This window comes from Elephantulus edwardii, unplaced genomic scaffold (assembly GCF_000299155.1).
Source record: "Elephantulus edwardii isolate Elephantulus edwardi_28Jun2011 unplaced genomic scaffold, EleEdw1.0 scaffold00063, whole genome shotgun sequence".
NCBI lineage: Eukaryota > Metazoa > Chordata > Mammalia > Macroscelidea > Macroscelididae > Elephantulus > Elephantulus edwardii.
In genome coordinates, this window is record NW_006399813.1 from 14,197,495 (window position 1) to 14,220,149 (window position 22,655).

General features: G+C 38.9%; 1 protein-coding gene across 2 annotated transcripts in view; it reads right to left on the reverse strand.

Moving 5' to 3' along the window:
- KCNH1 (potassium voltage-gated channel, subfamily H (eag-related), member 1) overlaps positions 1–22,655 on the reverse strand; it is a 717,114-nt gene that overhangs the window by 524,367 nt on the left and 170,092 nt on the right. The gene's annotated exons all lie outside the window — the stretch shown is intronic.

The following is a 22,655-nucleotide window of genomic DNA, read 5'->3' on the forward strand; positions in this document are numbered from 1 at the left end:
ATATTTTAATACCACAGAGGGTCACACATAGACATATTTCAGCATATTTTTTCTTTCTAAGACAGACTGAGAAGAAGGTCCTGATGGTTTACAACTTAAAAATAATAATATTAGCAAGTAAAATCCTCCTGAATAGCAGTGGTGCTGAAAGATTGATTAGTCCCTTCAGGTGGGAAGCACTCAAACTGGGGAAGAGATCCTTTATCAAAGTTGAGTCAACCTTGATAATATGAGTAGGGGATCTCAACTTTTAGGACCTTAAGTTGCTGTTGTAAGATTCCTCAAAATTAGAAGCGGCAGCAGCAATAATTAATAATCAGAATGAGAAATACATTCATGTTGGATCTAGAAAAACTAGAAGTAGTTTAAAATTAAATGGTACACTTGAAGATCAATACCATAGGCATCAGTGAGTTGAAATGGCCATTTTGGGTTGGATAAACATGATTTTCTATGCCAGAAATTACAAACTGAAGAGAAATAGTGTTGCATTAATTGTTAAAAAAGAGCATTCAAAACCTATGCTGACCTGAAATACTAGTATGAAAGGATAACATCTATACTGCTACAAAGGAAGACTAGTTAACATAACTAAAATTCAGTTATATACCAACCACTAAAATCAAAGATGAAGAAATTTGACATTTTTACCAATCTCTGCAGTCTGAAACTGATCAAACATGTAATTGAGGTGTATTGATAATTACTGGTGCTTAAAATGCAAAAAGTTAGAAGCAAAGAAGGATTGACGGTCAGAAAATATGAACTTTGGTGATAAAAATAACTTCAGGGATCTAGTGATACATTTTGCATGACCAATCACTACTAATATCTTTTAAATCACAAAAAAATTGTTGATTACACATAAAGACTATTCTACACAAAATACACAAGAACTATATCAACTGCATCTGTGGAATGAGATAGTGGAAAAGTTCAACATCATTAGTCAGCATAAAGTCAATGATTGATCATGACAGACTATCAACTATTCATATGCAAACTCAAGTTGAAAATAAAATACAAACATGTCTATAAGAGTCAAAGTACATACTTGAGTACATCTAATTTGAATCTCAAAAACAGATTTCAAACAATGAGCATAAACATTTGAAGACTAGATGCATTTGGGGATAACATCAAGGACATCACATATGAAGAAAGCAAAAAGTCATTGAAAAAACAGGAAACAAGTTGCCCTCTGCTGTAAAGTGAACACTTTAACTCTGCAACTAATAAATACAATTATAAAGATAAAGAACTGTCAATACCTATGCAGTCATAATAAAAATGACCTAATACATACTAAGAAAAACTTAACATAAATAAATAGAAGGATGTCGCTTTAAACTTTGTGGGGAAAAACCCAAGTCTTCTCTAAAAAATAAGCAGCATGTATTGTAGACCCAATGAATATTTCAGGGACAGAGAGGCAGAAGTTATACATTAAAACTGAGTTATATTAACAACTACAGAAGGTGGAAATGATAGAGGAAAGAACAAAAGCCATAAATAATGCAAATACTTCTCAAGTGCACATGGTATATTCTCCAGAAATGATCACAAACTAGGACACAAAGCAAGCCTCAAAAACTTAAAAAAAATACTGAAATAGTATGGTCTTCTTAGACAACAACATCATAAAACTAGACATTAACAAGACAGTACAGTTTGAACTAGAAATTAACAAGACAGTAAAGCACGTGGAAGCTAAATACCCTGTGAGAACAAGATTTTAGCAGGAATCTTGAAGAAGGACTTGAAGCAGTAGTTGCAGAAGATCAAGAAATGCAGCTTTTGGAATGGATTGCATCTCAGTGTCAAGAAAACAAAGAGTTTTACCACTGGACCAATAGGCAGTGTCATGATGGATGGAGAGGAGATTGAAACTGTCAACAGATTCATCTTGCCTGGATCCACAATTAACACACTTGGTCCAGCAGTCAGGAAATAAGGAGATGCATTGCACTGGGAAAATCTTCAATTAAGAACCTCTCCAAATTATTAAGGAGTCATGATGTCAGTTTGAGCACTAAAGTGTGTCTGATTCAGGCCATAGTCTTTCTGATCACTTGCTATGTGTCTGAGAGCTAGACTATGACTAAGGATCACAGAAAAAGAATTGATGCCTTTTAGGTGTGGTGTTGGAGAAGAGTGCTGAACTTCCCATGGACGGCCAAGTGAACAAACAGATAAGTCTTGGAGAGGGTGCAGCCAAAGTGCTCTTTGGAGGCAAGAATGATGAGGCTTTCCTCGCATACTTTGGATATGTTGCTGGGAAGGGCTATTCCTTGGAAAGGGACATGATGCTGGGAAGGCTGCAGGGTTGGCAAAGGAGAGGAATACTCTCACCCAAGTGGATTACAATAACTGCTGCAATGGGCTCAAGAAATGTGAAGATGGCACAACATAGAACAGGTTCAGATCTTTGTTCATACAGTCTCTCTGAGTCATACTTGATTTGGAGGCACCTATCAACAACAACAGGGCAAGACTGGGTTATATACTAAATTTAAAAAAATGACATAAAAGAGTTCCTTGAAAAAAATGAAGCCAAAACTTCTGGCATACAGCTAAAGCAGTCCTCAAAAGGCAATTCATAGCAATAGGCAAACACACAAAAAAGAAAAAAGAAGCAAAATTAATGAACTAACATATTACCCCCATTAAATAGAAAAAGAACATTAATCTCACTGCACAGTTAAAAAAAAAAGAAATTGTAAGGACAAGATCATTAATGATATAGAAAACAAATAAACAAAAAATCCCACAACTGAAACCAATAACAAGACCTGGAGCTAGTCTTCAAAAGGGTCAATAAAATAGACAATCCGCTGGTAAACTTAATGAAAGGAAAGAAAGGGAAAACATAAAAACCTCAAATAAGAATGATATGGATGTCATCAGAACAGAATCAGATGTAATTAAATCTATTATACTAGAATATTAAAAAATGTTATGAACTTTGAGAAATGATGATGGCTATAGAAAAGCTTCAGGTCTTTCATTCATAGGGTTGCTATGAGTTGTTCTCTACTCGACAGCAATCATCATTAACAACAACATTGCTTGCTATGCTTGCTATATATTAAAGAGCTGGACAAAGACGATAGAAGAATTGATCCCTTTGTGTTGTGGTGCTGCAGTAGAGTCTAGAATATATCACGGACTACCAGAAGAACAAATAGGTCTGTCCTGGAGAGGGTGAAACTAAGTTTATCCTTGGAGGCTAGGATTTTGAAACTCCATCTCATGTTGTTAGGGCACATGGTCAGGAGGGACCATGCTTAGAAGGGAGGAGGGACAGCACAGGAGAGGAAGACTCTGGATGAGATGGATTGACATGGTAACTGGAGCAATGGGTTTAAGTATGTTGGAGTCAGTGAGATTGGCTCAGGATAGAGCAGGTTTCAGAGCCATTAAGCATAGGATCGCTATAAGTTGCAGGTGACTCAATGGCACATAACAAGAACAACATACTCTGACAAATTTGAAAACCTAGAGGAAATGGACAAATTACTTGACACTCTTTCCCTACTCAAATTGATATAGACAGATGTATAACACTTGAACAGATTGATTACAAAATAAATTGAGCAAATCATAAAAAGACACCCATCAATAAAATTCCTGGTACAGATAGTTTCAGAGCTAAATTCTACCAAATATTCAGAGAGTGTCTATCAACAATTCTACTTAAATTATTTTTAAAAATAGAAAAAGAAGAAACACTCCCAGAGTCATTTTATAAAGCAAGCATAACCCTAATACCAAAACCTGGCAAAGGTATTACCAAAAAATAAAACTACAGAAAAATATATTTGATAAATGCAGATGTAAAATTCCTTAACAAAATCCTGGCCAGTAGAATCCAACAGCACATCAAAAACATAACTTATCATAACCAAGTGGGATTAATAGCAGGTATGCAAGATGGTAACACACACACACACACACACACACACACACACACACCATAAAAGAACCACATAATCCTGCCCATAATGCCAAAAAGACTTTTCACAAAATTTACCACCTCTTCCTAGTTAAAACACTCAGAAAAGTAAGAATAGAAGGGAATTTCCTCAGCATAGTGAAAAGTATTTACACAAAACCAAGAGAATGGAGAAAGACTAAAGACAGTCTGCTTGGGAACAGGGTCTATGCAAGGATGCCCACTTTCACCATTACTATTTAATATTGTATTGGGATACTGGAATATTGCATTGGAGCTCTGGTGGTCTAGTGGTAAGAAGCTGTGCTCCAATCCCAAAAATACACAGTTTAAATCTACCAGCTGTTCCATGGAAGAAATATGGATAATCTTCTCCTCTGCAATTTACTATCTCTGAAAACTCACTGGAGGGTCAGCAATGGGTTAGTTTGACATTCGATATTAAGGCATTCAGATCGGCAAAGAGGTAGTAAAACTGTCACTATATGCAGATGATATGATAATGAACACAGAAAATTGCCAACAATATGTTAGACCTAGTGGATCAATTTAGTAGAGTGGCAGGATGCAAGACTAATATACAAAAATCAGTTGGACTCTTTTGCAATAAACTAAGGAGACATAAAAAAGGAAACTAAGAAAGCAGTATCATTTACAATAGTCAACCACAAACTGAGATACTTGGAAGTAAACCTAACTAGAGACATCAAAGACCTTTATAAAGAAAACTACAAAACACTACTGTGAGAAGAAATGTTACCTAAATAAACAGTAAAATGTCCTCTGTTTATGGATAGAAAGACTCAATAATTGTGAATAACCCTAACGAAAATAAACTACATGTTTAATGCAATCCCAATACAGATACCAAACTCATTTTTCAAAGAGATGGAAAAGGCAATGTTGTTGTTGTTATGTGCCTTTGAGTTGCTTGTGACTCATAGCGACTCTATTTACAACAGTCCTAAACTCTGCTCTGTCCTGTACCAATTGCACTGTCTCTGACACACTCATCCCGATTACCCCAGTCACTGAATGAATCCACCTCATAGAGGGTCTTCCCCTCCTGCGCTGTCCCTCCACCTTCCCAAGCATGATGTCCCTCTCCAAGGACCAGTCTTTCCTTACAACATGTCCAAAGTATGTTAGATGGAGCCTCAGAATCCTTGCCTCCAAGGAGCCACCTGGTTTAACCCCTTCCAGGATTAATCTGTTTTCTTGGCAGTCCATGGTACTCTCAATACTCTTCTCCAGCACCACAGCTCAAAGGCATCAATTCTCCTTCTATTCTCCTTGGTCATTGTCCAACTCTCTGATGCATAACAAGTGATCACAAAGACCATGGCCTGTATCAGACACACCTTGGTCTTTAGAGAGACACCATTGCTCTTCAGTACTTTGTAGAGGTCCCTAACCACAGACTTTCCCATGGCAATACACCTTTTCATTTCCTGGCTACTGGTGCCAAGAGTGTTGACTGTGGAGCCAAGCAAAGGAGGTAAAAGGTAATAGGCAAGTTTATTTGAAAAAAAAAAAATCAAACAAACTAAACACCAAAACAACAACAACCCAGATAAGCAAAGGACTTCTGAAAACGAAAAATGAAGCAGAAGTGATAGCACTCCCTGATCTCAAAACCTACTACACAGCTGTAATAACCAAGACAGTATGGTACTGGTACAATGACAGACACCTGGATTAATGGCACAGAGTCCAGAATAAAAAAAATCAAACTGTCTACCTGTAGTTAGCTGGTTTTCTATAGGGGAAACTAGGGCTATTACATGGGGAAACAACAACCTCTTCAACAAATGGTGCTGGCAAAACTGGACTTCTACCTGCAGAAAGCTGAAGCAGAATCCACATCTCAAAACACACAAAAAATCAACTCAAGGTAGATCAGAGACCTAGGAGTAAAGTCCAAAACCATAAAGCTCACAAGAGACAAAATGGGACCAAACTTAGAATGTCTAGCCTTATGATATAAAAAGGCTGGTACAGCCAGAAACATACAACCAGGGGAGGGTAACATTGATGAATAGATCTTCTAAAGATAAAGTCCCTGTGTGTCACAAAAAAAATTATCCCAATAGGATGAAATAAAGCCTAATGACTGAGAAAAAAAAATACTTAGCAATGCCATCCCAGACAAGGGTCTCATAATGAAAGTTTATAGAATACTATAGGGTCTTCACAAGAAAAAGACTGATAACTCAATTACTGGATGAGAAAAAGACATGGATAAACTTTTACAGAGGAAGACACTTGGATGACCAACAGACACATGAAGAAATGTTCAAAATCACTGACAATAAGAGGGATTCAAATCAAAATCACAAGAAGATGCCATTTTTTCCCTGTAGCAATGGCAAAGTTTAACAGGACAGCAAGTATTAAATGTTGGAGAGGCTATGGAGAGACTGGAACTCTCATACACTGTTGGTGGGATTGTAAAATGATACGACTACTCTAGAAGGCAGTTTGCCATTTCCTCAAAAAGTTGAACACAGAAATGTTATATGACCCAGATATTCCACTGCTATATTCCCAGCTATGTCCACTGAGACATAAATGGAGATTTGTACACCAATGTTCAAAGTAACAACATTCACAATAGTAAGAATATGGAGACAGCCCAAATGTCCATCAAAAAAAATGAATGGATTGAGAAATTGTGGTACATTCACATGATGATACAACCCTGCTTGCTGAAACTGAGGAGGACATGAAGCGCTTGTTGCAGAGGGTCAAGGACTGCAGCCATCACTATGGATTGAGGTTCAATGTCAAGAAGACAAAAGATTCTTACCACTGGGCCAATTGGCAGCACCAGGATGGATGGTGAAGAGATTGAGATTGTTCACAGCTTTAGTTTGCTTGGCTCCACAGTCAACACTCTTGGCACTAGTAGCCAGGAAATTAAAAGACGTATTGCCATGGGAAAGTCTGCTGTTAGGGACCTCTCCAAAGTAATGAAGAGCAATGGTGTTTCTCTGGAGACCAAGGTGTGTCTGATACAGGCCACGGTCTTTGCAATCACTTGTTATGCATCAGAGAGGTGGACAATGACTACAGAGAATAGAAGGAGAATTGATGCCTTTGGTGCTGGAGAAGAGTGTTGAGGGTACCATGGACTGCCAAGAAAACAAACAGATTCATCCTAGAAAGGGTTAAACTGGGATGCTCCTTGGAGGCAAGGATTCTGAGGCTCCATCTAACATACTTTGGACATGTTGTAAGGAAAGACTGGTCCTTGGAGAGGGACATAATGCTTGGGAGGGTGGAGGGACAGCGCAGGAGGGGAAGGCCCCTTATGAGTTGGATTGATTGAGTGACTGGGGTAATCTGGATGGGTTTTTCAGAGACAGTGCGACTGGCACAGGACAGAGCAGAGTTTAGGGCTGTTGTACATAGGGTCGCTATGAGTCACAAGCGACTCAATGGCACATAACAATAATAATAACAACAATCTCAAAAAATACTATATAACATAGGAGAGGCTGGAGAGTATTATGTTGAATGAACTAAATCAGTCTCATAAGGGCATAAGACCATTATTATAAAAATAGGCTAATTAGTAAGATGTGTACAAAAGTTCAAAGGAGGAATGGGATGGCAGTGGGAGTCAGAGGCGGAGAGGGATCACAAGATCACAGAGTTTGGTGGGCAGTGGGAGGGGTGAATGAATTAGGAAAGATTCAGTAAGGACCAAAAAAGATAGGTTAGTGGGCATAGATAAATGGTGATTAATTTTATAAAACACAGTGTATGAGAATTATCATATATAATACAATGTGAATGAAAGAATGTGTGAAAGACAATGTATCTAAATACAACATAATTTATATGAGTTTTCTATGCAAACCAATATAAAAGAAAAATAATTTTTAAAAAAGATAAGAAAGAGATGGGAGTGTAAAATGGTGCCGTCATTATGTAAAGTGGTTTGGTGCTTTATTAAAAAAACTGAGAATAGAAATATCATTTGACTCAGTAATTCCACTACTAGGTATATATCCTAAAGAAATAAAAGCTGTAACACAAAAAGAAACATGCATACACATGCTCACAGGAGCATTATCCACAATAGCAAAGAGATGGAAACAGCCCATGTGCCCATCAGCAGAAAAGAATAAAGAGACAGGGGTATTCACACATAAAATACTATGGAATACTGAAAAATAATGAAGAATTTGTGACTGCATAACATGGACAAATCTAGAGGATAGTATGCTAACGGAAATGAATAAATCACAAAAGGACAAATACTGAATATGACTGTTGATGTTGTTGTATGCCATCAAGCCAGAACTGACTCACAGCTGATCCTCCAGTGGGTTTTCAGAGGCAGTTAATCACACAGGAAGAGGGAGGGCATCATTCTCCCACAGAGTGGCTGGTGGATTTGAACCACATTCCTTTGGGCTTATCATGCAGCTTCTTGCCACAAGGCCACCACATATAATACTATATATACTTACAACAATAATACTTTTCATTATAATATTATATGATTACTTCTGTAAAAAGTTTGAAAAAATGTTTACATACAGAATCATTATTGTACGGTTACCATGGAGGGAAAGGGAGAAACAAGTGAGTAAAAATATTAATAGAAAAGAAACATTTATAAGATGGGTTTACAAAGAAACACAGACCGTGATTGGACCAAAAATAAATAAATAAAAAAGAGTGAGAAAAGGAAAAAACCAACAAACATAGATGTCAGAAGAGACTATAAAACTTACTCTTGGATAATGAATAGCTAATATGATGAAATATAATCCAAACAGAAGAGTTCAATGGTGGCTTGAAAGGTGGTACTAAAATGAAATGTGCAAAGGACTGGAATTAGAAAACTAAAAGGGAGGAATGCACTCCTATTTCTCAAGCTGAAGGAACTGAAGGAAAAATTCAAGCTTCACGTTGCAGTACTGGAAGATTCTTGTGGCAAAATTTGGAATAATGTGGTGGCGATGGTGTTAGGTGACATCAAGTGAACTACAACTCATGGAGCTGTCCTTTGAACAACAGCTCTGAACCTACCCTGTGCCATCTTCACCATCTCCAGTAGGCTTAGCGTTATAGTCATTGCATCGATCCATATTGTGGAGGGTGTTCTCTTTCTTTGTAATCCACCTTTCCCAACAATGTAGGAAGCAGCAAAAGGACAAATCCATCGTCAGGATTAAAAACCAATACTAGGGGAAGGCATAAGTTACATCAGAGCCAGAAAGCAGATATTGCTATACATAGAAATAGCACTCTAGGTGCATGAGTGATGTCAGAAGTGGACGCTTTGGACCTGAATGACTTCAGAGAACAGGGACCAGAAGGAGACCTGCCCACTAACATCTGAACTTTCTGCAGCCTCGCCTCAATGGCTCAGGCTCCAGCCCCAAGGTTCGCCAAGAGAATGGGCCATAAATAGAGATTCACCTCACAAATGGAGGTGGGGTGGCGGGCCTTTTCTCTTTATCTCCTTTCAAGAAGGAAGGTCTCTTCCTTTGGATGTAACTTTCTAATAAATCTACCGTTATTATTTACCCTCATTTCTGCCTCCTCATCCCTTTCTTCTCATTCCTGCCATCTAATAAAAGGCTTCCACCTATACTTTAATGCTCCAGACACTAGAGTCTGTGCTCCCAAGAAACACTAAAATTGCTGTACTCTGTGCTACCTTGGTACTTGAATACCGTTCTCTTCTCCATCTCTTCTGTCAAGTACAATACTTTTACCTGTGCGAGAAGGGCAAACGAGGGTATTGATTGCACAGTAACAATGGTGGAAATATGCTGAGACACTGTACCAAAATAACAGAATGACATGAAATCATTTCAGAAGGTAGCGTATAATAAAGAGCTGATAGCATTGAAAGGAGATGTTCAAGCTACATTGAAAGTTAAGGGAGTTACTGCAATAATAGGCTTAATAAGGCCAGCATATATGTCCAGGTTGGCAAAGGATAGGGCAAGGTTTCACATTTTTTGTATACATGGTCACAGTGAGATGGCACTAACTTGATAGCAGCTAACAACAAAGTAGGTGTTATGATAGGAATATGTTGCAGCATCAGAGTACCCAGAGGTCAACTCTGGGCAGGGTTTTCTCTCTGAATCTCAGGATTCCCCAGGAACAGCGCCTGAACTCAGTAGTCAGACAAGCCTGACTTCTATACCCAGCTCCATGCTTGAGCAGCTCTATGAGTGGAAAATTAGTGATTTAATATTTCTAAGCACTGGTTCTCTCATTAGCAAAACTGAATTAACAAGGACTACCTTGTGTAGTTACAAGGACTCAATGTAATAATGTTTATAAAGCACCTCATAGAGTGCTTGAAACTCCGTAAGTGGTAACTATCATTAGCTCCATGACTATTATTCTCTATATAAGAATATTACAACAAATCTTTCCAAGTGGAAAAAAAGCTATAAAGACAATTTAAAGTGCTAAAGCATTATGATGTGGATTCTAATTGCTGCTGTTAGATGCTTTGAGTCGACTATGACTCATAGCGACTCACTGAACAACAAATTTGAACTTCACGCTACCTTGCCTCACCCTCACCATCTCCTCCATGCTCGAGCCCATTGTTACAGTCACTAGATCAACCCGAATCCTTAAGGCCAGGTGCTTTATGGCTGGCTGGCACCCTGAATCAGAATTATCCTGGTCCTACCAGTCGAGAACGTCTTCTTGGTCATCTGTCAGGACAGGACATGTCCCTCAAAGCATGGCTCATGTGCCAGTTCCCCCATGGCCGCAGCAGAGCTCATCCTCAGATCCAAGGACTCCTTCATCTGTGCTCTCTGGGTACTTTGCAAACACTCTCTATCATTCAATCATTTGGCCAATGTTTATGGCGCATTTCTTAAACTCATCGCCTTTAAGTTGCAATTCAGTCATAGCTGACTGTCTAGCAAGCATGTTTTCAGAGGCTATAAATCACCAGGGAAGAGACTGTACATCTTTCTTTGGCAGAACTGCTGCTGGATTTGAACTACTAGAGAGGCATCATCTTTGAGTTAGCAGTGCAACTCCCTACCCACTAGGTCACTTAGCATCAGTGAAAAGGTTCTGGGTTCTCAATATTCAGAAACCCATGAACCATAGGAAAAGGAGATACACTGGAAGTTCAACAGCGAGAATGTGAGTTCTACTCCTTAGAAGTCAGCAAATGTTACTCCTACACTGGGGGATAAGGAACCATGTTGGCATTAAGGACAAGGACAAAGCCCAGCTAGGAGAGAGAATAGCAGACAAGAAAGACAACAGGTCAAAGTTCAGGACTATTCTAAGATCCAAGGAAGTATGAAAATTCTCACTAAGATAGAGTGATACAGCGAATGCAAGAGTGAGGTTTAAAAGAAAAAAGTGGGAGGCTCAAACACAGCATCAAGAGAACATCCAGGAGCAGGCAGGATTTCATTCTGTAGCACTGTGAGTTCAAAACTACTCAACAGCACCAAACAACAGGGGTGCAGGGAACAAGCATCGGGTCGTAAAGTCATTATCAGCCTAACAGGCAATTTTCTGAGTGGTTTGAAATAAGCCAGCTGAAAAAGAGTATGCAAAAACACAAGTTTCAGCACAACCTCAGGGACTCAGGTGTGGGTTGAGTTGGAGCCTGAGAATTTGTAATTTCAACAAGCAACTTACACTGATTTTAATGTGCCAAGTTTGGGGAATCACAGTCCCAGCTAGTACTCAGAATCAGAAAGCAGACAGAGCCCTCCGCATTAACTGGCTCTAATGCTAAGCTTCTCCCAAAACAGCTGGTAACCAAGACTTCAGCAGGGCTGGGGCTGTAGAAGTTTACCTAGCAGTTCAAGCCAATACACAAGGACAAAGCCAGCTTCCCAGCAGCAATATATTGTGAAATGAAGGATCTTTGTAAGATTAATAATCATTGGTAATTGACAGTAATGTGCTAGACACTCACTAGTTTGTTTCTCTACTTTAATCCCTACAACACCTTGCAAGATATGTATGGCTTTTATTTTACAAATGAGCAAATGGAAACATAAAGAAGATAACCAGCATGTTCAAGGTCACATATATCTAATAAGAGATGGAGTCAACCAGAGAGTTGGCTCTTTCCTCATGTCCTTTTACACAATGGAGACAGGAACTGTTCTAGGGCTGCCTGGCTATTCCATCTGCTAGTCTCTGGCTATGTATTTTTGAAAGCTTCACTCTGAAGAAATTAAATTTCATCTAAAATCCCCAAAGCACTGACGAGTTCTAATTTTGGTGCTTTTCAACTACTAGCTGCTGAGGAAAAACAGGGGTGGGATAATGTATATCTGTCATATCTTTTCCCAAAGAGCAAAAAGCACATTCATATTTCCTATCACATTTGTTCTAGTGTGTTAAGAAAATAAATCTATACTTCCCTTGGATTGCGACACAAAGAGGAATTTCTGTTAAACATTCAAAATTGCATTGTTTACCAGGTCTCATTCTTTCCTCTAAGTGCAACCATGCTGTTACCTTTTTAATTTAAATATAATCTTTTCATTTGTATGCATGTATTTTAAAAACACTAATTGTGTTTAAAACTTAGGTGAATTTTTAAAAAATGACACTTCGGTGCGGCATAGCATGCTTTGCTCTCTATCGTATTCTTTATGCTTTCCCTTAATGAGGACTCATCTCCTTTCTAAATAGTTCCAAACGTGTCTGACAGTTTGGTTTTGGTGTCCCTAAATCTAGTCTCACACATTTTGTCTCATATACTTTGAACATGTTGTTAGGAGAGGCTATTCCTTGCAAAGGGGACAGCGTGCTTGGAGAGGTAGAAGGTCAGCAAAAGAGAGGAAGACTGGCAATGGGATGGATTGACACAGTGCCTGCTGCATGGGGTTGAGCATGTCAGAGACAATGAGAACAGCACAGGACAGGGCAGACAGGATTTAGATATATTGTTCACAGGCTCCCTATCAATCATATCCAGTGGCACCTAACAATAACAATAGACCTACACTCACGATTCCACTGCATTTCTTGGGGCCGCTGTTAAGAAAAGGGGTCAGTCCAGCTGACAAGAGTCCAGCTCACTTTTGTCTCTGAGCCCCAGAACAGAAGGCTATGGTCAGCTAGCAGATCACACTTCTTAGTCCTGAAGCTTGCCCAATCCTTCCTGCTTGCAGCGTCCCCCATCACTGTACCCACAATTATAATAATTTCAAACACATGTACTATTTTGATTAATATTAATTTTATTCATACATAAACACAAATAACAAGGAATTACAATTTAAGTAGCACTGATAGAGAGATATTAGTCAGGGGTTTTCCTTGGCTATCTCATATCACCTAACTTAGGAAAGGTCTCATTTTATAAGAAATGTATTTTTTCAGGCACTCTCACTTTTCATATGTGTATGCTGATGCTCCTCTAATTAGTGATTAGAGCTGCCTTTGTCTTCAAAAAACTTTGGCTATTTTAAGAAAATTAAAGCACACACGTGTGTGGAAATCACACTTTCTCAAATGAAGGTTTAGAGTCTTTTTTTTTTTTACAAAAGTTTCTGCATCAGACATTCAAAGCTCTCAACACTCTACATCAACCTCCTGAGGTACGTTTCAGCTAATGGAAGAACCTCTTGTGTTCCACTGACAGACCCTTCCCATTCTTGGTGGAAAACATTTGACACTAATTCTCCTAGGAAGTTATAATTCTCAAAATTGGTTGGTATAGTTTCTACATTTTTTTCATTCCCTTTTCTATATGTTTGATTCCAATTTTTTTTTTTCAAAAAAGACAAACTAACATTGTCTAAGTCAAATAGAGCCGTGAGTCTAAAGAGAGGGAGCTCTGGTGGCACAGCCCGTGGAGGAGTCCAGTGACTAACTCGAGGCTGAACCTCTCAGGCAGTTAGAATGTTCCAGTAGCTCCTCAATAGAATGATTGGTAATCTCCACCCCATATGATCTACAGACTTGGAAACGAAATAGAGGGTCAGCTGTGAGTCAGTCTGAATTGACAAGAATGAGAAACAGTCTGTGGTGAACTCAAGGCTGACCAAAATCCCTACCCAAACAGGAAATCATTCCAGAGCCTCGAGTGAGAGGGAGGACAAGACGTGTTCTCTCACTTCCTGACCATGTCCCCAAACTCTCTGCGTCTCAGTGGAGCTACCAGCAGTGAGAAGGTAATCTGTACAACACTTTTATTACAGGAATTATGTGAGTTTCCAAGAAGACAAGAGTTGCTAAATCAAACTATAGAAAACAGTATAGCAATATTAAGCAATTATTTGAGTATTAGGGAAGAAAGTATTTTCTAAACATTAAGGAGCAATAATATTATTAAGAGCATAATGCTAATTAATTCAAAATATAGATTTGTTGGTATTCTCCTAAAAACCTGTCAGACATCAATTCATGAACATCTAGTATGAGTCAGAGACAAATGATGATAGTAACAATTGTTTATATTTGTCACTAAAATGAAACATACTTTCTACATACTCCTTTTCATAATACTACCTCAACTCAGGTGATCTTGATTCACCATCTATTGTTTTCCTTCTTTTCCCCATATATAATGGCCTATTATGGGCCAAAACTGGGCTAAGTGCCAGCAAAAGAAAACATAATCCCTTTTCTCCATCCAAGAAGACTAGACAACTCTGACATAAAGATGCTTTGTTCTATATTGTTGTGTAGGTGATAGCAGGCTCTGAAAAGGCATAGGGACACAGAAAAGACAATCACTTGGGAGAGTCACTTGGAGAAGGTGCCATCTTTGCAGGATCTTAAGGGTTGATCTCCTCTTTTCCAAGTTCTTGCTAGAAAACAAGCACCAGGTTCAGGTTCAACAAAAGGAAGAAGAATCCCCCAAACTGATGTCTAGTTAACACATACATATATTCTAAATCACATAGGAAATAAAGATGAAAAGTTGAGGACAGGTTAAGACCTTTTCTCTGCAACCTGCCTTCTACCCAACCTTTGAAGGTTATGGCCCATTAGAAGTATAGCACAGAGGAGCAAACAGGGGGACGGGGGGGGTGGGGGAGAGGGGTGCAACAATGAATTAATGGAATTCCAAAATCTCTGTAGATGTTCATTGAAATGAAAAATAAATTAATTAATTTTAAAAAATTAATAATAAAAAAGAAGTGATTTGTGGGAAAAAAACAAAACAAAAAAAAAGCAAAACTCTGGCCCATAGAGTTTTCAATGAATGGTCAACTTTTTTTGTAAATGGATCATGAAGTTTTTCTTCTAGATGAACTTGAACCTATACATTAACAACTAAAACATGGTCATTTGTTCCACGCAGGCTCAAAACCCTCAAACTCAGTTTGTTAATAAATTTTACCATTCGCTCTCATTCCTTTAAAACAGATTCCCAACCTAAAGATTTTCTTTGAAAACAGTCATTTAGTTCAACTATGGGAATAATTTTCATTTAATTTTATTGTTAAGAATAATTTTGGTATTTGAATTTTGGAAGAAATAATTTTTTTAAATACACTTTGTATACTTAAATCAAAGGTTGGGAAAACAAGCAACAAAAAAAATAGAAGTATAGCACAGTGATTGAAAGTATATCTGTTAGAATAAAGTCCTACTCCAAGATTACGAATTAATGTGACCCTTTGATCAACCTCATAGAGTACCTACCACTTTCCTCATATATAAAATGGGAATGATGATATACAAAATTCATTAGATTTTTGTGAAGGGCTAAAGAAACAAAGTATGTAAGCTATTTAGCACTTAATAAATTCTCAATAAAATGTTAGTTTATGTAGTTGAGACTGCTGGTTGGTTATTCAAAAATACATTTCCCATGTTTTCTTACTAGGGACTGGAGGTTATTAGGGCAGTAATACACTCAGCTATTAATCGTATTTTTTACATTCTCCTACAAAGAGATTGACAATACAACACAGTTATAATTGTGAGCAGAATTCTGATCAATGAACAGAAGTTATCTGATAGCCTTCCTTTAAAAAAAAGCAACAAACCTACTTCAAACAAACAAGTTTGCGCTAACATATGCATGTGGTTTTTTTGCCTGCTGCCATTCACTCTTCCCATTTGTAGCATGGACTTGATGGATAATAACTTTCTGTGACCACATAGAAAGGGCAAAGGATTCACAGAAATCTCAGCCCAGACAAATATAAGTCACTGAATCAATATCTGCAAATGACCACCAATTAGGTTTCTAACACAGTGTGCAAAAACCAATCCCTATTCCAAGTCACAGTTTGGTTTTCTTATACTGTTAAAGAACTCAAACTCATTGTCATTTACTGACTTCTGGTTCATAGGAAACTTTCAATGGATTTCAGAGACTAAATCTTAGCAGGAGGGCACTGCTCTCTTTCTGCCATGGAGGAGCAGTGGATTCAAATTATGGCCATTAGCTACCAGCTCAACATCCTACTGGCCACATCATAAGAGCTGCTCAGCTACCGTTAACCAAATTAAATCCCTAACTGAGATGCAAGCTAGTAGTCCTCTTTTTCCTCTCACAAATTAATCCCTTCAAAAGTCGTTAGCATACCTCTATGATTAAAGCATATTTTCTGAACTGATATCTTTTTTATTTCTGAACTGATATCTTACAGTATGCACAACTGTCTTCTTGTTGCTGTCGTTAGTTGCCATTAAGCAAAGTCTAATTCATTGTGACCCTATGAACAACAGATCTGAACTCTGTCTTAGCCTTTGCCAACCTCATCATCTCTGACACACCTGATCAGACTGCTGAAATTACTATATCAACCTATCTCATTGACAATCTTCCTCTCTTTCACTCACCCCTCCATCTTTTCAGCGTGATGTCCCTTTTCAAAGAACAGCCTCTTTTAACTACCTGGTTAATTGATTGGAACAGGTTTATATTTACTCCCATTTAAAAGTAAATGTCCCAACAGAGTGTGGAAAGTATCAAATGATATCACTAATATCACACACAAGCAAGATTCTGTGGAAAATTATCCAGAAATGACTGGAACAGTACATCAGCATAGAATTGTCAGATGTGCAGGTTGGATTTAGAGGAGGCCATGGCACTAGGGACACCATAGCCAATGCTAGATGGATCTTGGCTGAAATCAGAGGATATCAGATGAATGTATATATGTGTTTTCTTAAATATGTAAAGGTATTTGACTGTGTGGATCACAGCAAATTGTTGCTAACCTTGAGAAGAATGGGAATGCCAGAACACTTAATTTTGTTCATGTGAAACCTATACCTGGACCAGGAAGCAGTAGTCAGAACAGAGCAGAGAAACACTGTGGTTCAAGATTAGGAAAGGTGTGGGTCAGGGATTCATCCTATCTCCATATCTTTTTGGTTTATATGCAGAACAGATCATAGGCAAGTTGGACTTTTTGAGGAGGAATGTGGCATCAGAATTGGAGGAAGATTCATCAACAGCCTGTGCTAGGCAGACGACACAACGTTGCTTACTAAAACTGAAGAGAACATGAGGTGTTTGCTGCAGAAGGTCAAGGAACATAGGCTTCAAAATGGATTGAAGTTCAACATCAAGAAAACAAAGATTCTCACCATGGATCTGTTCGCAACTTCATGATGGATGGAGAAGAGATTGAGATTGTTGATCACTTCAGCTGGCTTGGTTCCATAATCAACACTCCTGGCACTAGCACTCAAGAAATCAAAAGATGAATTACATTGGAAAAGTCTTCTGTCAGGGACCTAGAGTACTGAAGAGCAATATGTCATTCTGGATACTAAGGTACACCTGATCCAGACCATGGTCTTCTCAATTACTTGCTATGCATCAGAGAGCTGGACAATAACTAAGGATGACAGAAGAAGGATTGATGTCTTTGGGTTGCAGTGCTGGAGAAGAGTGTTGAACATATCATGGACTGCAAGGAGAATAAACAGGTCTGTCCTAGAGAGAATGAAACCAAGTTTGCTTTCTGGAGGCAAGGATTATGAGGCTCTATCTCCCATACTTTGGGAATGTGACCAGAAGGGACCAATCCTTGGAGAGGGACATCATGCTTGGATGGGTGGAGGGACAGCTCAGGACAAGAGGACCCAGGATGAGATGGATTGACTCAATGACTGGAGCAACAAGATTAGGTCTTTAGGAGATGATGAGATTGGCACAGGATAGGGCAGCTTCCAGAGCTAATGTACATAGACTCACTATGAATCAGAGGCAACTCAATGGCACTTAACAACAACAACAACATGCCCAAAGTATGTGAGATTATGCTCTATCATCTTTGCCTTCAGGAAGCACTCTGGCTGCATTTTCTCTAAGAAATATTTGTTTATTCTTTAAGCTAACCATGGAATATTTGATACTTTTCTCCAGAATGGCAGGCCAATGATATCAATTCTTCTTCTGTCATCCTTATTCAGTGTCAAACTCTCAGCTGCATAACAAGTAATTGAAAAGACTATAGCCTGAATCAGGTGCACTTTAATCTTGAACGTGAAACAACAAATGCTGGTAAGGTTGTAGAGAAACTGGAACCCTTATTCACTGTTGGTGGGAATGTAAAATGGTGCAACCACTATGAAAGGCTGTATGGCGCTTTCTCAAAAATTTGGAAATAGAAATACTATTTGACCCAGCTACTGGGAATATACCCTAAAGAAACCATAACTGCCACTCAAGCAGATATATGCACACTCATATTTACTGCTGCTTTGTTTACAGTAGCAAAGAGTTGGAAACAACCTAAGTGCCTATTAACAAATAAAATGGATAGAGAAGTCGTGGTATATTCACACAATGGAATATTATGCAAAATGGGTCATCATGGAGGAAATTATGCTGAGTGAAATATCTCAGTCACAAAAAGACAAATACTGCATAATGCCACTGTCATAAAACAGCACTGACATGGGGACTTGGGGGAAACTAAGAAAAGAGGGGATAAATAATGTACACCACATTGAAACAGATGAGGGAGAGAACTGTATAAAAGGAGCATATGATTAGGTATTACTCTCATGACAAGAGTCTAGAATAATAGCTGCATAGAAAAGTGGACAGCGGGTTGGGTTTGGGTAGGGGGGTGTTGTTTAACAATGCAAGAATTTTTTTTCCAAAGAAAAAAGCAAACTGGGGGACGGGGTGGGGACAGGGAGGAAAACGTGCAACAATGAATGAATGGAAATCCAAGTTTTCTAAAAATATTCATAAACATCTCAATTTAAAAAAATAACAAGAAGCTAAAAAAACCTGGTATCACTGCTGCTCAATAATCTGAAGAAGATTCTGACAGATTTTCCTAGCACCAAGCACCTCCTTATCTCCTGACTGCAGTGCCGAGGTGATTGTAGGTCCAACTAAGATGAAGTTTTTGACAGTTTCAATCTTTTCTCCACCTATCACGATGTTGCCTGTTGGTCCAGAAGTGAGAATTTTTGTTTTCTAGACTATGAGTCGGAAACGACTCGATGGCACACAACAACAACAACAACAGACGTTGAGATGTAATTCATATTGAAGGATATAGTCTTTGATCGTCTGCAGTAAGCACTTCAAATCCTTCTCACTTTCAGCAAGCAAGGTTGTGCCAGCTGCATAATCTAAGTTGTTTATGAGCTTCCACCAATCCTGATATCACATTCTTCTTCATAGAATGCAGCTTCACAAATTATTTGCTCAATATACAGATTGAATAGGTAAAGAGAGAGGATATAACCCTAGCACATATATTTCTTAGGCAGGGCTCTATGAGGAGAATGAGCAAGTTCATCCTGGAAAGAGTAAAACCAGGCTGCTCCTTGGAAGCAAGGATTCTGAAGTTTCATCTGACATCCTTTGGACATGTTTCAAGGAGGGACCAGTCCTTGGAGAGGGACATCATGCTTGGAAGGTTGGAGGGACAGCACAGGAGAGGAAGACCCTCAATGAAATGTATTGATTCAGTGGCTGGGGTAATCGGGGCAGGTGAGTCAGAGACAATAAGATTGGCACAGGATTTCAGGCTGTTGTACACAAGGTCACTATGAGTCACAGGTGACTCAACAGCATATAACAACAACAACTACTGGGTTCCCTTGTTCTGTTCACACAACAGACTCTTTGCATGAGCATGCTTAATATTCTAGGATTCCCATTCTTCTCAATGCTATTGATAATCTCTAATGATCCACGTAGTCAATATGCCCTTGCAGAGTCAATAAAGCACAAATAGACATTCGTCTGGTATTCTTTGCTTTCAGCCAGGATCCATATGACATCAGCAATGATATCCCTGACATCAGCAATTATATTCTAGCAAAAATTGCTGAAGATCATTAAAAATGGTTAAAACACTACATAGACAAAGAATTTCTAAAAGTTCTGGCTGAATTTAGAAGAGGCCATGGCATGAATGTCTTAATGGATCCAAAATGTCTAACTCAGGACTCTTAGCTCCACCAAAGTTTAAGAATACACATCAATGAAAGGGACTATATACCACATGCTATCAAACACAGTAAGCAGAGTTATAAAGCACCATTTCTTCAAACACCTAAATATGCATGTGAATATATTCATATATCTCTGTATACACATATAAATTCAGACTAAGTAGAACGCATAGTTCAAATATGTTTTCACCTTCAGGTAAGTGGAGCTTTTACCATAGCAATTGTGGAATTCTACAGCTTTTTAAGTTATTATTTTGGCACTTTGGATGATGGGCTATGGGTCTGTTAAATGGACAAAATACATGTAAATTTAAATAGATGAAGATTGTTCACAGCATTAGTTTGCTTGGCTTCACAGTCAACATTCTTGGCACCAGCAGCTAGGAAATTAAAAGACGTATTGCAATGGGAATGTCTGCTGTTAGGGACCTCTCCAAAGTACTGAAGAGCACTGGTGTCTCTCTAGAGGCTAAGGTGCGTCTGATACAGGCCATGGTCTTTGTGATCACTTATTATGCATCAGAGAGTTGGACAATGATTAGGGAGGCTAGAAGGCGAATTGATGCCTTTGAGCTTTGGTGTTGGAGAAGAGTATTGAGGGTACCATGGACTGCTAAGAAAACAAACAGATTCATTCTGGAGAGGGTTAAACCAGGCTGCTTCTTAGAGGCAAGGATCTTGAGGCTTCATCTAATACACTTTGGACATGTTGTAAGGAGGGATTGGTCCTTGGAGAGGGATATCATGCTTGGGAGGGTGGCGGGACAGTGCAGGAGGGGAAGGCCCTCTGTGAGGTGGATTGATTCAGTGACTGGAGTAATTAGGATTGATGAATCAGAGACAGTGCAATTTGCACAGGATAGAACAGAGTTGTACATAGGGTTGCTATGAGTCGCAAGTGACTCGATGGTACACAACAACAACAACAACATGTATACCCAACTCTATAATTGATTGTGAGAACTGCACAGGAGTAGTCAGTGTTTCATTCTGTTGCTACGTATTAGAACTTGATGACACTTAACAACAATCCAAAGAATGTATCATCCAACCTTCTATGGAGGATGAATAGAAAAATACATTCTACCCCAAACTAAAAGACTTACTGTCACTGAGTCAGCATGACTTATAGATAACCTTTCAGTAGGTTTTTGGAGGCTATAATTTGCATACACTACCTTTGTGTCACCAGTGCAACACACTATGGACGAGGCCACCAGAGCTCCAGCATATAGAATTGATGCAGGCAAAAAGCAGATTATGGTGAAGTTTGTGGAAGTTATTATATTATTGCTCCTCTTTTGTCAGTGATAAAGGAACAAGGTGTTAGAAGGGAGTGGGAGGAAAGGGGTTGGAAGTTTAGGGAGAGTTTACTAGTTGCCTTGGAATTGATTCTGGTTCATGAGGACCCTGTGTTTCTGGATAGAACTCTGCTCCACAGAATTTTAGCAGTTGGACTTTCAGGAAATAGATCAGTATTCCTTTCTGAAGGGTACAGCTCCTGGAAAAGTGCAGTGGGGACTCCAATCCACAGCCAGGGCCAAAGTGCAGCGTAGTGGTGTTATCCAGCCATATTCAAGGTGGGTATAGTCTGGAGGAGGCACAGACTCAGATCCACGCAGGCTGGGGTTTGGCTTGACATTCATTAGAAGCAGGGGCAGAGGATAAGAAAGGTGATAGAGGGAGTGATTTCAGTGTAGTGGTCCTACCCTAACTGCAGTGATGTCAACAGATCAGGAGGGAACATTGGAAACCATGCCCAACTGGGGTATATTGTTGCTGTGTGCCATTGAGTAGAAACCAACTCATATTTGATTCTCCAGTGGGTTGTCAGAGGTAGTAAATCACACTGGATGAGATCACTCATTTTTTTCCCCTGTGGAGCCCAGGTAGATTCAAAAACTGTCTGCATTTGGGTTGGCAGAGCAACTCCTTACTACTAGGCTACCAAAGATCAGTTTGAGTATAAAGTTCTCCGACTCATCCATACTTCTCCTGCATGATTTCTCTCTTGACCACTCTCCCACTCTCCCACTCTCCTACATACACACCCCAATACCATGATGATTTAGTGGTCTGGGTAGGCTTCTGTGCCCATTATTTGGTCAAGGAACATGTAAGTATTTCTACAACCCTTAATAACAAGTGTAAGACATAAAAGAAATCTGCTCATAAAAAAAAAGAGATCCATTATCTCTCATGAATATAGATGCAAAAATCCTTAACAAAATCCTAGCCAGTAGAATACAAAAGTACATAAAAAATAATTCTTCATGACCAAGAGGGATTCACAACAAGTATGCAGCAATGGTTCAAC